This window comes from Eretmochelys imbricata, chromosome 7 (assembly GCF_965152235.1).
Source record: "Eretmochelys imbricata isolate rEreImb1 chromosome 7, rEreImb1.hap1, whole genome shotgun sequence".
Taxonomy (NCBI): domain Eukaryota; kingdom Metazoa; phylum Chordata; order Testudines; family Cheloniidae; genus Eretmochelys; species Eretmochelys imbricata.
In genome coordinates this window covers 97,862,370-97,876,583 of record NC_135578.1, presented here as the reverse complement: position 1 = coordinate 97,876,583, position 14,214 = coordinate 97,862,370, and positions in this window count along the sequence as shown.

The following is a 14,214-nucleotide window of genomic DNA, read 5'->3' as shown; positions in this document are numbered from 1 at the left end:
CTCAGTCCTACACTCTTTACTCAGCCAAAACATCCATGGATTTTCTAATGGGAGTTTTACTTGAACAAGGTATTCCAGGTTGGGTTCCAACCACTATTTTAATTGCTTTGATGCTTCCAGGAAAACAATTCAATCTCTTACCTGGAGTAAGATTATCCATGTTGTTGGAGGTGAGAGGGAGATTGTTTTTGTTTTTTCTTTAATTTTGATTTGGAACATGGCATTCTTCGCTCTTTGTACTCCTACCCCAGAAGTAGTGCTGTGCCATGGCAGTGCCATCTTTCAAATCAGATCATTGTCCTGAGGAATATGGTTATTAAAGATCTCATGGCACATTTTTATAAGAGTAGGAGGAAATGAGTTTAGAAGTGTTACTCCGGATTGACACTCATGCATCTGAGAGCAGAATTTGGCCCATTAACCTTGCCATATTCCAGCTTGATAAGCAAAACATAATTATCAAAATTCCTGCTGCAGTTTCAAATGGCAAAACAATATTCTGTGCTTCCTGCCCTAAACCAGCCCTGTCAACATTTGAGAGCGTTACTTGGAGAGTGGGGATGTGATTTTTTTTTTAATATATTGAGATATATTGGACTTAGACAGCAATTGGGAGGGATAGAGTAGAAAAATGTCAGATTCTGCTACAGTAACGGTACCACCTAAATAAAGCAGTTGACACACACTTTAAACTGTTCTGTAGTACTGCTGTTTGCTTCTAGCCACAAGTTCCACTTACAGGTGACTTCTACCACTAACAGGTGACTGCATTTCACTAGCAGGTGAAGTGATGCCTATGTACATGTAAAGCACTTTGGGATCAATAGTGTCATATAAAATCATAGTGACTCCCTCTGTGGTCTTGAGCAACTGTTAGACCCTGATTCTTATTAACGTCTTGTTTTAGACCAGTGTAGCTCTATTGACATCTGTGGAGTTACTCCTGATTTACCCCAGTATAAGTGAGAAGACAATCCAGCCCTCAATCTTTTGCCTCTGTTTTCTCACTTGTCAAACAGAGGATAGTGAGCTTGATTCTCCACTGTATACAGCTTGTGTGGTCATTTACACATGTGCAAAGTTGATGTGAAATGTGTCAATGCATTCTAATTTCTCTTTGGTTTTTGCAGCTTTGTGGCCACATATTGCTCACAGATCATATATGCAAATATGTCAATTAACTTCAGTGAGACCCGTGACATGAACCATGATCATATAGATCTTTGTTATCTTCATAGTGGAACAATATTCAGTCTTTGTTTCTATTTCTAAAAACTGCAGAAAGGTGCCTTTCCGATGTGCTGGACACTCATGCATAATACTAAAATTTACAACTAGTATAATAATGTAAATGAAACAGCTCAATTGTCCCTCAACTTAAATACCATAAATAACCATCATAGTACCAAAGGATAATAAATATATGAAAATGAGTATTATAGTGATTATAATAATCAGAATGGAAGTATGCCTAAAAGCTGCTTAGAATTCTGAGGTGACCTGCCTTCTGGTAGTCTGGTCTCCAGGAAAACTGGAATATACCTTGTTTTTGAAATATAGGAGTTTAAAAACCAGTTGGGAGGAGGGACTCAGGTCACCTTGAAGACAACTCTGAATATACTGCTCAGAGATGGGTGAGCTGTGCAGGCTTGGTGACTGAATGAAAAGTAGTAGGTTCTTGAAACCACTCTGAATTTCTTTCCTCCTCTCTGGTTTTATACAATTTATAAATACAATGAATGGAAAACAATATTAAAGAAAAAGTGGTATTTTTCTTTAAAAAAAAATGTTGATACCAGAAGCCTGTGGTACGTGTCTTGTTTATTTGTGAAACCGTGGGAATACAGTGTAAATAATACTCTAAAACTGAGAGTGATCTTCTGAAGTAAGAAAGAGGAAAGATGTATGAAGCTGCTTCTCTTTCTGGGTGAAGTGGAAAAAACCCTCAAAAACATAGGAATTACCATACTGGGTCATACTTGAGCTCCATCTAGTCTGGCGTCCTGTCTCGGATAGTGGCCAGTACCAGATGCCTCAGAGGAAGGTTTAAGAAGTGTGGGATAATTTGCTCAGCCCGCCCCACCCCCACATACACATTGACTCAACCTGGTCTCTAAGAGTTAGAGATTCGCTTAAGTCTAACTATATATTGTGTGAAAAAATATTCCTTTTAGTAGTTTTGAGGTAAGCATATTTTAATTTCATTGCATGTTCCCTTGTGTTTTTGTTATGAAACATGATCAGAAGTTCCCAATCTACCTTCTCCATAAAATGTCACTGATGGCATAAAATATTAGCAGATGTTAAAAGAACTTATAAGAGCCTTGCACATTAATGGGAGAGGAAATGATAAACTAACAGCATTTTTGTTTGAAATTCTGATTTTTGGTAGTGCTGTATGTTTAAAGTTGGCACTTTGAGATAAACACCTTCCATCTCTGCAAAACTGTATTTTCAGAATAGCACGTATGAGAGCCCAACAGAATAGAAATTATTTTTCAAGAGGAGGAGGTACAGCATTTCATAGGACTCTGTAACTGGGTCCTGGGGTGGCATGCACTCATCCATTATAGTCCTTTGGCCCTTAAAAGTGGGGTGGCTGGAAGTTGTGGTCTTTGGATAGGGCATATGATGGTGAGGGGTCACCTGACCAAGTGACATGTGACTGCCTGCAGGAGACTCTGTAAAAGAAGGTTTCTAGTTTAGACTTGGGAATATGAGGGCTGGGGAATGGTTGTGTGGGAAAGTTTTTTATAAGGTTATAGCAGAAGGCTTAGGGGACAAGCACAAAGAGTTACTTCGCTGGAAGTGTGTGTCCTTTTCCTTCCCAGCTTGCAAACAGTGCACTCCCTTACTTAATGTTTTATGATATTTTAAGACTCTTGCATCTTCTGTTTATTAATAAAACTGGCCCTGAGGAAAGGAGTGTGTAAATGAACTTGAGAGTCTGCACTTTACTTTGACTACCCCAGCTGGTGATTCTGCCTAGTGGTTTACAGGCGTAGCCACCCTGTAAAGTGAAGTGAAGTCTGTGTCACATACCAGCTTTCCATCTGTTTCATACCATCTAGGCTGTGTCTTGTCAAAACTCGTGGTGACACTGTATAGTCAAAGAGATGACTTCTCTAAGAGGCATGCCACATGTAACAAAATGCTGTGATCCCTACATCCAAATTCTGCAATATAAACTGGGCCATATAATCCCTGTGTATAATTCCACTGATTTAAACTAGGGAAGATTTTGTCTAATTACTCACGAAGGGCCTAGGCCTGCGAACTGCTGTTAATGAACCCTGCCCTCTCTACACTATTGCTTACACCATTTTTACCATTGATGGAGCTACACCAGTTGTTAATTACACATTTGACTTTTACTAGTATTGTACCTTGAAAAATAAATCTACCATCATGTTTAATTTAACCATCATGTTTAATTTTACCAGTTCTATAGTTTCCTGTACTGTGCAAGATTAGCTCACCCCTTTAACTTCTTGTTCTTTTCACCAGCCTTTTGCTCTCTTGTTTTTTCTTTTGTTTACATGTCTGTCAACTTTTTTTCTGCTTATAATTATCTATTTATATAGCTTGTTATCCAAATGTCTCATTAGGAAAGTGAAGACATATGTTATCAGTCTTTAGTCAGACTTATTCTTAAATCCTGCTCATTCATTTCATTCCTTTATTCATTTATATGGAAATCTGTATAAAGCTGGTTGGAGGTAGAGGAGTTTGATTTTTTTAGCTTAATTTAACTAACTTTGCTTTGGAAATTGGAGAAAAACAATCTTGCCCTATTTGTCCTAAACAAAGAGTTAATTTATTTTTCATAGGAAAGTAAAATTTCCTGGTGACCTAAGCCCTGTAAAACTAGACAGCTAGGCTGGGGCGTGGGAAAGGGAAGATTCTCTTTGAAGTTTGGCTGCCATTGCTTCTCAGATAGTTGGATAAATACCATTGGCCAGAAGATACAGTAGAGATCTATGAGAGGAATCTACTTTATGCAGATCTCTCCTGTCTTGTTTGTTGTGTCATCTGTCTCAGTCAACCACAATGTGCAGATGTGTCAGATATCTCTGCAGACATTATCTACAGCAGTGAAGAAAATGTAAGGAACACTTCCGACCGCTCTGAGGCACCCCAGAGAGACTCCTATAAGTCTGGTATAAGGAAAACTCTCACTGTTTTGAATGAAACCCCTCAAAACTAAAGTTTGATTCAGTCAAGACAGTTGAGTGCTGGAATCTCAGACCTGCACCCCTGTTCCACCAAGTACTGACTTACTGATGCACTTGGGGGTTCAGTGCTTGAAGTCAGTGATTGAGGCAGGAGGCACTTAGAGCCAGGAGCTCCCTGTTGCCTCTGTCAAAGCCTTTGACTCTGGACAGCTCTATGTTGAGGCTTCCAGTTTTACACCTCACACATTCATGTGCTAGAAGCAGAGAACAGGACAGTGATTCTAGGTATGCATATATGCTTAATAATCTGGCCTGATCTTCTACAGGACTGAGAGTCTGGCCTCAGCTCATTACTCAGAACCTCCTTCTGACAGCTTAGCTCCTGAGAAGATAGACATCTGTAGACACGGTGTCTCCAAACTTGTGGTTATATTCCAGCATCTAAGAACCATTTAGAAGGATTTATAATTCCAGGACCATTTTCTTGGCCTACAAAAGCTGCTTGATTACCTCCTTCACCTGTGAGTGTAATTTAAAGATTAACTCAATCCTGGTATGTTTGACAGTTATTTTGAGATATTATAAACTGGATTACTGTCTATTCAGCCTTTTTTTCAGGTTCCTTTGGGGCTTGAGGTTTTCAATACACCCACACACACACCCATTAAAATAGCCTTGTGTCAAGTGATGATAACATGGTCTTGACAAAGCTGATGAAATCTCTCTTTATACTATTAATTTCCTATAAGCTTAAGTTTCTTACTTGATAGCTCATTTTCCAAGTGGTTGTGACTTCAGCCCATAAAGTAAGTGAGCTTCAAGGCCTGGTAACTTGTTCAATTTAAATTCGATTTTATGAGGGTAAGGTGGTCTTCTAGATTCATCCGAAATTCCTCTTCAGTGTGGTGTGGCAGTTCTATCCTAATGATCATATTATCCTATTCTTCCCATATTTCCTATCCATTCTTCTTGTCCTTATCCGGGAGGCCCATCTTCATACGTCCAATGTCAAAATATCCTTGAAGTTTAGTTGGAAGCAAATTTAAGTCCTTAAAAATCCACCTAACTTCTTGCTTTTTTGACACCAGTTCTTTGGGCTATGCTGTACTAAGATCATGTCTAAATGGATGTCTGATTGCATTTTACATATGCCATGTCAAAGCTCACTTGATTATAGACAAGACTGTCATCACAGGCTGCTTCAGGGATATTTTCATCAAAGACATCTTCAAATAAACTGCATACTCTTCTCTCTACACGTTACCAAAACTCAATTGCTTGGATTTAGATTCCAGGAAGGAATCGCATGATTGGACTTTCCATGCTTGAGAACTTTTTTTTCCAAGTAGGAGAAGACAAACCCTCCTGGGTTATCCCTCTGGAGTATCTCTTATCTTCAGGTGGGCAATTTTTTTACGTGGAATTTTCCCTATTTGCTATCTCTTTCTGCAGACCTGAAAATTATTATTATTGTTTTTATGGTAGCATTTGCAATGTACTTGGTGCTTTCCAGACATTCAAAATGTCATGCTCCCTGGCTCAGGAACTTCACAGTCTAAGGATAGACAGGTAGACAGATAGATAAGGTGGGTGAGGTGATATCTTTTATTGGATCAACTTCTGTTGGTGAGAGACAAGCTTTCAAGCTTACACAGAGCTCTTCTTCAGGTCTGGGAAACATACTCAGAGTGTCAGAACTAAATACAAGGTGGAAGAGACTGTTTAACGTAAATAGTTAACTCACATTTCAAGGAACCATTCAAGGTGAAGTGGCCCATTACTACCCCTCCAGTCATAGAGGAGAAAGGGCAGATGGGGGCAGGGCATTGTTAGTGGGTTATTGATTGTTGTAATAGGTCATAAATCCAGTGTCTCTATTCAGTCCATGTTTTTAGTGTCTAGTAAAGTTAGGAATTTAAGTTCCCAGGCTCATCTTTTGAAGGTGTTGTGCAGGTTTCCTTTGAGGATGAGGACTGATAGGTCAGATATAGAATGCTTGTTTTGTGAAAAGTGTTCACCCACAGGTGATGGAATGTTTTTGTCTTTTATCATTTTCCCGTGTGAGTTCATTCAAGAGCATAGTGATTGTCTAGTTTCACCCACATAGTTGCTATTGGGGTATTTAGTGCACTGGATGAAGTATACCACATGTTGTGATAGACATGTTTAGGACCCATGGATTTTGAAAGGTGCGTTGTGAAGGGTGCTGATCACTGTAGCAGTGGAGATATGTCTGCAGGTTTTGCATTTGTTCTGGCAGCATCTGGTGCCACTTTGAGTTGGTGTGCTCTGGTCAATGGGGAGCTAGCTTCTGATGATGAGCTTGGAGAGATTAGGGGGCTGTTTTGAAAGCCAGAGAGGGTGTTCAAGAAAGATTTCTTTCAGGATGGGGTCTCCATCAAGTAAGGGTTGTAGTTGTTTGATGCCCCATAAGGGTTCCAGTGTGGGGTGGTAAGTTAACAAATTCTTTACAGAAAAGGTAAAATTTAAAAGAAGGTCAGCCACCGGCAGAGTGCAGTGACCAGCCGGATGTAGGAAGAGTTGTGGAGGGAAATATTAGACACACTTCATGCCTTTGCTGCTAAAGCCTGAAACATTGATTTGCTGAAAATAAAATCCAACTAGGAAGGGATATGTTTATTGCTTTTTCCTCTATTTTCCCTTCTTCCTTCCTCTCATTTACATAATAACCATCTAAATACTCATTATGTAAAAGAAACGATATTGTGACATCATGTCCATGTTTCACAGAGGATTTATGTCACTGAAAAGACCCAACTGGGTAATTAGAATATGGATTTGAACAATCAGCATGGAAAGTCATGTTGCTATAATAATTTAGAGTTATTAAAGGTTGTGGTTAAGTTAATTCAGAAAGCATTCAGGATTCATTTGATGTTCTTGAAATGCATATTGTTTTTATTAAAGCGGTCCTGTCAAGTAGTTTAGACTCCAAAACTATTTTCAGGGGAAGGGGGTTATTTTTTAACTCAATGTTAATAGAAATATGTTTAATGTTTTTTAAATTTAAATTAAAACAGCTGTTTGGGTACCTTACCATTTCTCTGTATGTAGTTCCTCTTGCATATGTCTTTATTCTCCTGCCTTCTTGTTTTATAAATTGTGTTTATCATTATAATTTAGTCATACAACTTGCTTAAAAATGGATATTAAGTGAAAAAGATTTTAAAATACTGCTAATCAGACCTACGATGTGTCTTACAATTAGCAATAACAGCCTAATTAGTACTATGTGTTTATATTTTTGAAGTAGAGAGGTCTTCAAACTGCTGGGCATTTGTTCTTCACCCTACTTAACCAAGATAAGGAGATTTTGTAGAGGCTTTCATCCCTGTAAGGCAATGAAAGTGAGAATTTGGGCCTATTTAGTCAGGGTTTGCACCCACTCCTCCCCTTTCACTGGATTTTTTTAACTCCCTATCATCTACACACACATTATGCCCACCCATGTGACTACAAGGGAAAGAGGTTTCCCTTCATAAGTTGAAGTTAGGAGTTTAGGGTCACGTTGAAAGCCATCTCCTCTCCGCAGAGACATCAGGCTTGACTTCTAACATGTCCTCAGCACTGATGCAAAGATAAAAAGTTTTGTAGTTTTTCCAAATCTATGTCTCTAACATATCACAAATAGCTATTAATCCTCTCAACCATACTTCTGGCACCAAATTAATAGTTCTTGAGAAATGAAGACATTAAAACTGCAACACTAAGGAAAAAATGAAGATTAAGGATATTACTTTAAGTAAAGATTTTTCTTTTCAATTTGATATTAGTATTCCGTGCTGAAGTGCTACTGTCCATTAACATTCCACTGAAATCGAAACATACCAAATTTCCAAAAATAGGACCTACTTGGTACAGATCATTCAGAAGGACAGCCAGTGTATTCTATCTGTGTGACAGGGATTTCCCTACATGTCCCCTGAATTTCCCCAACACTCCCCTCTCCCCCAGTTTTGTGAACTAATTATATGCAGTGTTGCCAATTTAGTGATTGTTTGGAAATCAGAATTGAAACTGAAACATTAATACACACTTTAAAAGCATATAAAGTGTATGATAAAATATGTGTATCTGAAAAAAGTATAATAGATTTGAAAAGTATAAACATAGACTAGCTTCCTTATACAGCTTATACAATGTCAGTGCATTCATTTCAGTGATGTTGGCCAACCTAATAATTTCAAATTATAATTTGTAAGCAAAGTCTAAATGAGCTCTCTCTGACAGCTAGTGATGAGCTAGGGGTGGGGGGGGATAGGCTTCAGGACCAGATTGTATTTACATTCACACCGAATCTACCTAAGTATCCAGCAAACAGAGCTGTGTTGCACAAATGATAGATTTTGGCTGGAGCTGGGTTACAAATCACTTGAATGCAGGGAGGGTAATGAAATGTTGTTATTCTTATTGTATGAGTAAAGGGCAGTAGAACTGTACTTAGCCTGTGCTGATTGAGAGCATCAAGAGAGAGGCTTGGGACAAGTGTTTTGCTTGATGGTCTGCCTGAGTCACAAGTGCTATTTGACTTGCCCCTCTCCACTGATTAAAGACAAGCTGATTAGGCTCCATAGATCAGGGGTGGGCAAACTACAGCCTGGAGGCTTCATCCAGCCCTTCAGACATTTTAATCTGGCCCTCAAGTTCCTGCCAGGGAGTGGGGTCGGGGGCTTGCTCTGCACAGCTCCCAGAAGCTCTGGCACATCCCCCTTCCAGCTCCTATGCATAGGGACAGCCGGGGGTGCTGCACGCTGCCCCCGCCACAAGCGCTGCCCTCACAGCTCCCATTGGCCAGCAAACGGGGCCAATGGGAAGTGCAGGGATGGTGCCTGCAGACGGGGCAGTGCACAGAGCCTCCTAGCTGCGCCTCCATGTAGGAGCCAGAGAAGGGACTTACCTCAAGCAGCTTCTGGGAGCTGCTTGAAGTAAGTGCCGCCCAGAGCCTGCACCCCTGACCCCCTCCCAACCCTCTGCCCTAGCCCTGATCCCTCTCCCACCCTCTGAACCCCTCAGTCCCACCCTCCTCCATCCCAGAGCCCTCACCCCACACCTGCATCCCAACCCCCTGCCCCAGCCCAGAGCCCCCTCCACATCCTGAACTCCAAATTTCTGGCCTCACCTCAGAGCCCGTACCCCCAGCCAGAGCCCTGACTCCCTCCCTCACCCCAACCCCCAATTTTGTGAGCATTCATGGCTCACCATACAATTTCCATACCCATATGTGGCCCTTGGGCCAAAAAGTTTGCCCACCCCTGCCATAGGTAGTCTTTTGTTTTGTTAGGTGACCACTACAGTTGAAATCACTGATAATCAGGTCTAAGTGCTTAGGCCTGCTGTGGGACAGTGTTTCTATGGAAGAGATGGCCCAGTCTGCACTAGCAGCAAGGTTCCCCCACTGAGAGCTCAGCTGAAATCATTGAGAGCTGGATGGAACCTCAAGAGACCAACTTGCAGAGGTCACAGTGGCAGCAGAAGGTGACGGTGCAGAGCCTTGGCAACAGAGCGATGAAGTGAATGGTGGCACAAAGAACGACAGTGGCCAGAACAAACAGTGAGCAGCTGGAGGAATGAGCAAGGTGCCTTCTTGCCCCACACCTGGGAGGTGAACTCATGTGAAAGCACCTCTAAACTCTGAGTCTCCACTGACCAAAGACAACACCGGTGAGTGTTAATGAGGCTGTAAAGAGTGCTGGAGACACAACACAGTTCATATGAACAAACATGGCTGTGGTATCATACTTCCTATTTAAGCAAGAGATACCACACACTACAAACTGGAGGCCAATGTTAAGTGCATTGTCACTTGTTCATCCCGAAGTTGAACACTGGTTCCGAACAAGACCAGCAAATGCTCACTATCTTCTGCAAGAAACTCAGCTGACTGGCTAGAAGCACGTGGTGCAACAGTGAAAGACTCAATACTTGAAAAAGTGAAGTACTCTTTGACCACATTTAAAAAACTTGCATACATGGCTGATGAATGCACCGATGCAAATGGGCATCAAGTATTAAGTCTTTATGTACTGTGACAAAGCTCTGTCCTTATCTTCGTGGGTCCTGCGTTTTCTGGTGGATTTCACTAGCCTCAGAGGCTCACTGTGACCCTCCACATAGCCCCTCTCTCTCTCTCTCTCTAGAGGCAAGGGTCACAACTTACTGAGCCATTTTCATCATAAGCCAGCAAGGGAGGTGAGGAGAAGCAACCCTCCCTTGCACAGTCTCTGTTGTCTCCCAGTCTCAGTGATTAATCAGGGAGAGAAGGGGAAGGGAAGGGAGGAGGGAGCCCAGGCCTTCCCTCTACTCCACGCTCCAGCCCAGGGACCCTAATATTAGCAGCTATGGTAGCTGACTTTTTGGAAATAGTACAATTCCCTGGGCCACTTCCCCACAGCAGCCCCCACTCAATAGCTCCTTCACTGTTACCTCAGGGCCTCCTTCCTTGTGCCTGATATGGATTTGTACTGCTTAGTTCCTCCAACCACACAGCTTACTCCTATAGATCCTAACACACACCTACCTGACTAACTGGGAGGCTTTTAACTAGTTTCAGCCAGCCCATGATTGGCTTCAGGTGTCCCAATCAACCTAGCTGTCTTCCCTGCCTTCTGGAAAGATCTTAATTGGCCCCAGGTGTCTTAATTGGGTGGGGAAATTGGAATCATGTTTGGCTAAGGGCAGGAATGGGAACAGGGACACAGGTGTAAGGCTCTGTGGTGTCAGAGCTGGGAAGGGGGACACTAAGGAAGGAAACTGGAATCATGCTTGCTGGAAGTTCACCCCAATAAACATTGAATTGTTTGCACCTTTGGACTTTGGGTATTGTTGCTCTCTGTTCATGTGAGAAGGACCAGGGAAGTAAGTGGGTGAAGGACCACTTGGGTCATTAAACAATGCCATCCAGGCATCTACTACAACAGTAGTAGATCTTTGATCCAAATGTAGCTTCTATTGCTGGACAATCAGAGAGCTATCCATTGAAAAAGTACTGGAAGAAGCAAAGACTTCAGTCCAGAAGTTGACTAATGAAGGCATTTATACCGAATCCTTTAGTGAAGAGGACAAGAAGTGTTTGTTAAGACAAAAAGAGTACACAGAATTGATTCTTAAAAATCTACAACAGCAACTTCTAGATACTACTCAACCTCTACGTAGCTTTTACAGATCCCTGTCCAATAAAATACCGACAGCTGAGCGGAGTGAGGCACTACCAGAAATGGGGCTGCAATGTACTCAGGACAGAAGAGAGAATTTGAACACAGAGTGGAATATCATACGACAAATGAATGAAGATTTTACTTCAACTTCTTTTTTATCACCACTAGTGGCTCGAACCGATCTTTGTGTTATGTTTCCTGGGATGAAAGAAGTAGGAATTCATCTCTTGCTACTCCCAGTCACAACAGCTAAAGTTGAGCATTCTTTTTCATCATTGAATAGAATTTTGTGTCCTGAAAGAAGTCACCTTCTGCCTGATCATGTGAATGAACTAATGAGCATATCAGTTGAAGGAATGGAAGTACTGGACACAAGAGAAGTCACCAAAGATGAACACATTGCATTCAAGAAGTTCATTAACAGAGTTGTGCAAAATTATAACAAGAAACCAAGAAAGATGTAGATGTAGTGCTTCACAGAAGGCTTGAGTAGCTAACTTTAATTTGTGTGATGATTTTAAAACCTGAGTCAAATCTAATAAAATAGTCATGAAATATTTTTCAGTTTTTACTGTGGTGCCATACAGTCCACTGTCACCCTCACAGTTTCACCCCTCATCATCCCTAACTTCCCTCCCGCCCGTAAATTCAAACACCCCCCTCCCCTAATTTCAATTCCTGGGAAAAACAGTGTCTGTGTATACCCGGAAACTTCAGTGCAATCAAATGGATAAAGAACTGATAATGCTTTGTGGAAAACTTTATAGAACATTCACTCTAGAAATAATTATTCCTGTGCACAATACATTTTCTGTCTTTCCTGTTTTTTATTACTGAAGATATCTGTAAGAAAACAGGACCCTTCTAAGAGCTCATCTACTCCTGCTGCTTATTCAGCATCTGAAGTCACAATTTTCTTTGAGTCATCACAATAATTTCCACAGCAACCAGTTGTGAACTTACAGACAGAGAAGTTTGACTTCAGTTGAGGAAAAAAATAGCAGTGATTCTAGCTCCTCTGAGGCAAAACTGCTATTAGAATGCAGAGGTCCTTGTGACTAAGAAAGGGAAAAGAGCACAGAACATGTGATGTGCAAGTGTAAGCAGATTTTTTTTTTACAGCTAAGTATATTAGCTTTCCCAACTTCATCATGAGGATGGGCAAATAAGTTTTATGCATGAGCTAGTAAACTATCAAAAACAGAGGTATATCTGCCTGATTATATGCATGTGCCACTTCCACTGGAGGCAATAGCAACTGCATCTGTATATATGAGGGAAGAATTCTGTCCCTAAGGCATAAATGAAGATAATAGCTTCCTTTGCAAAGTAAATATCAGATAAAATTATCCACAGTCCACTTTCCACAAAGTTATAATTCACACAAATGTGTGAGCTTTATGGTGACCCTATTCCACTGTGAAGAGCATGGGATAAAAATGCAGGTAAACAGTGGTCCGTTTTACAACTATGACTTCAGTGGGCTTTAATTCAGGCCCCAAATATCATGAATATTTTCAGACCAGTTTTTCATTTAGTTACCATGGCAGTCAAATGACTTCCAAGTCAATGTAAGTTCACAAGGTATGAGTAAACTGCTAATTCACTGCAACAAGCACTGTTGAAACAAAAACCCACTCTGTGTCATTATTCCTGGCATATTAGGAAAGATAATTTTTCCACAGATGTTCCAGAAGTGTCCAACATTTGTTTTTCTTTTTTGTCTCTCTACACTATTTTTTTTTCTTTCATACAGCTTTACATTTTTTTCTTTCTCTTCCCAATCCCCAAAGGTACTATATTTGCTTTCTGTTTTATATAAACTCTGCAAGGAAAGTCATAGCTTCTGCATTGTCTCTGTTCACAGTGGTGCCAGTAGAAGATATTGAAACACACACAACCATAGACATGGAGGGATGGAAGGAACTTCATGAGGTCATTTAGTCCAATCCCTTGCACTGAGGCAAAATTAAGTACACTCTAGATGACTAACCCTAACCCAAAGTGGGTTGTGAGCCCATTTTAATGGGGTTGCCAGGGCTGGCTTAGACTTGCTGGGTTCTGTGGCCAAAGCCCAAGCCCTACCACCCAGGGGTCAAGCTGCACCACCCAGGGCCAAAGCCAAAGCCCAAGGACATCAGCCCTGGATGATGGGGCTCAGGTGCCTGGGGCTGAAGCCCTTTGGCTTCGGTTTTGGCCCTGGAGCAGTGAGGCTTGGGCTTGGGCTTTGGCCCCCCCACCTGGGATGGTAGGGCTCTGGCAGACTTGGTCTCCCTTCCTGGGGTCGTGTAGTAATTTTTGCAGTCAGAAGGGAGTCATGGTGCAATGAAGTTTTAGAACCCCTGCTCTAGACCATCATAGACACGTAGCCCAAAGATGAATATTATTTGAAGATCTGAGTCAAGACCATTCAGCCATTTCTTAATTTAATATGTACATTTTTCCACTGGAAAATAGTTTCTTACAAATAACTCAAAGCAACTGAACTTTAAAACTTTTCACTTGTCTGCAATAAGGATTAGTCACTGCATATGTCGGATAAATAATAAGACCAGACATTATTATTAATTATATTAAAAATATTTGGGGAATGGCAAACGTATTAGGAAACATTGCTACATTTTACTTTGTGAAACGCTTTATGGCAGCATGGTGTTAGACAGTTCTGCTACCCCAGAGTGTTGCTGCTATGAGTCTAAGCACAGAAGAGGAATCCCTTCCATATAATTTTTCTCAATCCACACTGCAGCCTCCTCTTCCCAGTGGGCAAGTGGTTGCTCAACTTGCTTAATTCCTGGAGTCATCTTTGGAGACAGCTTAAAATGTAACCGTGCTGCAATTTGCCAAAAATGCAGCCACCCCCC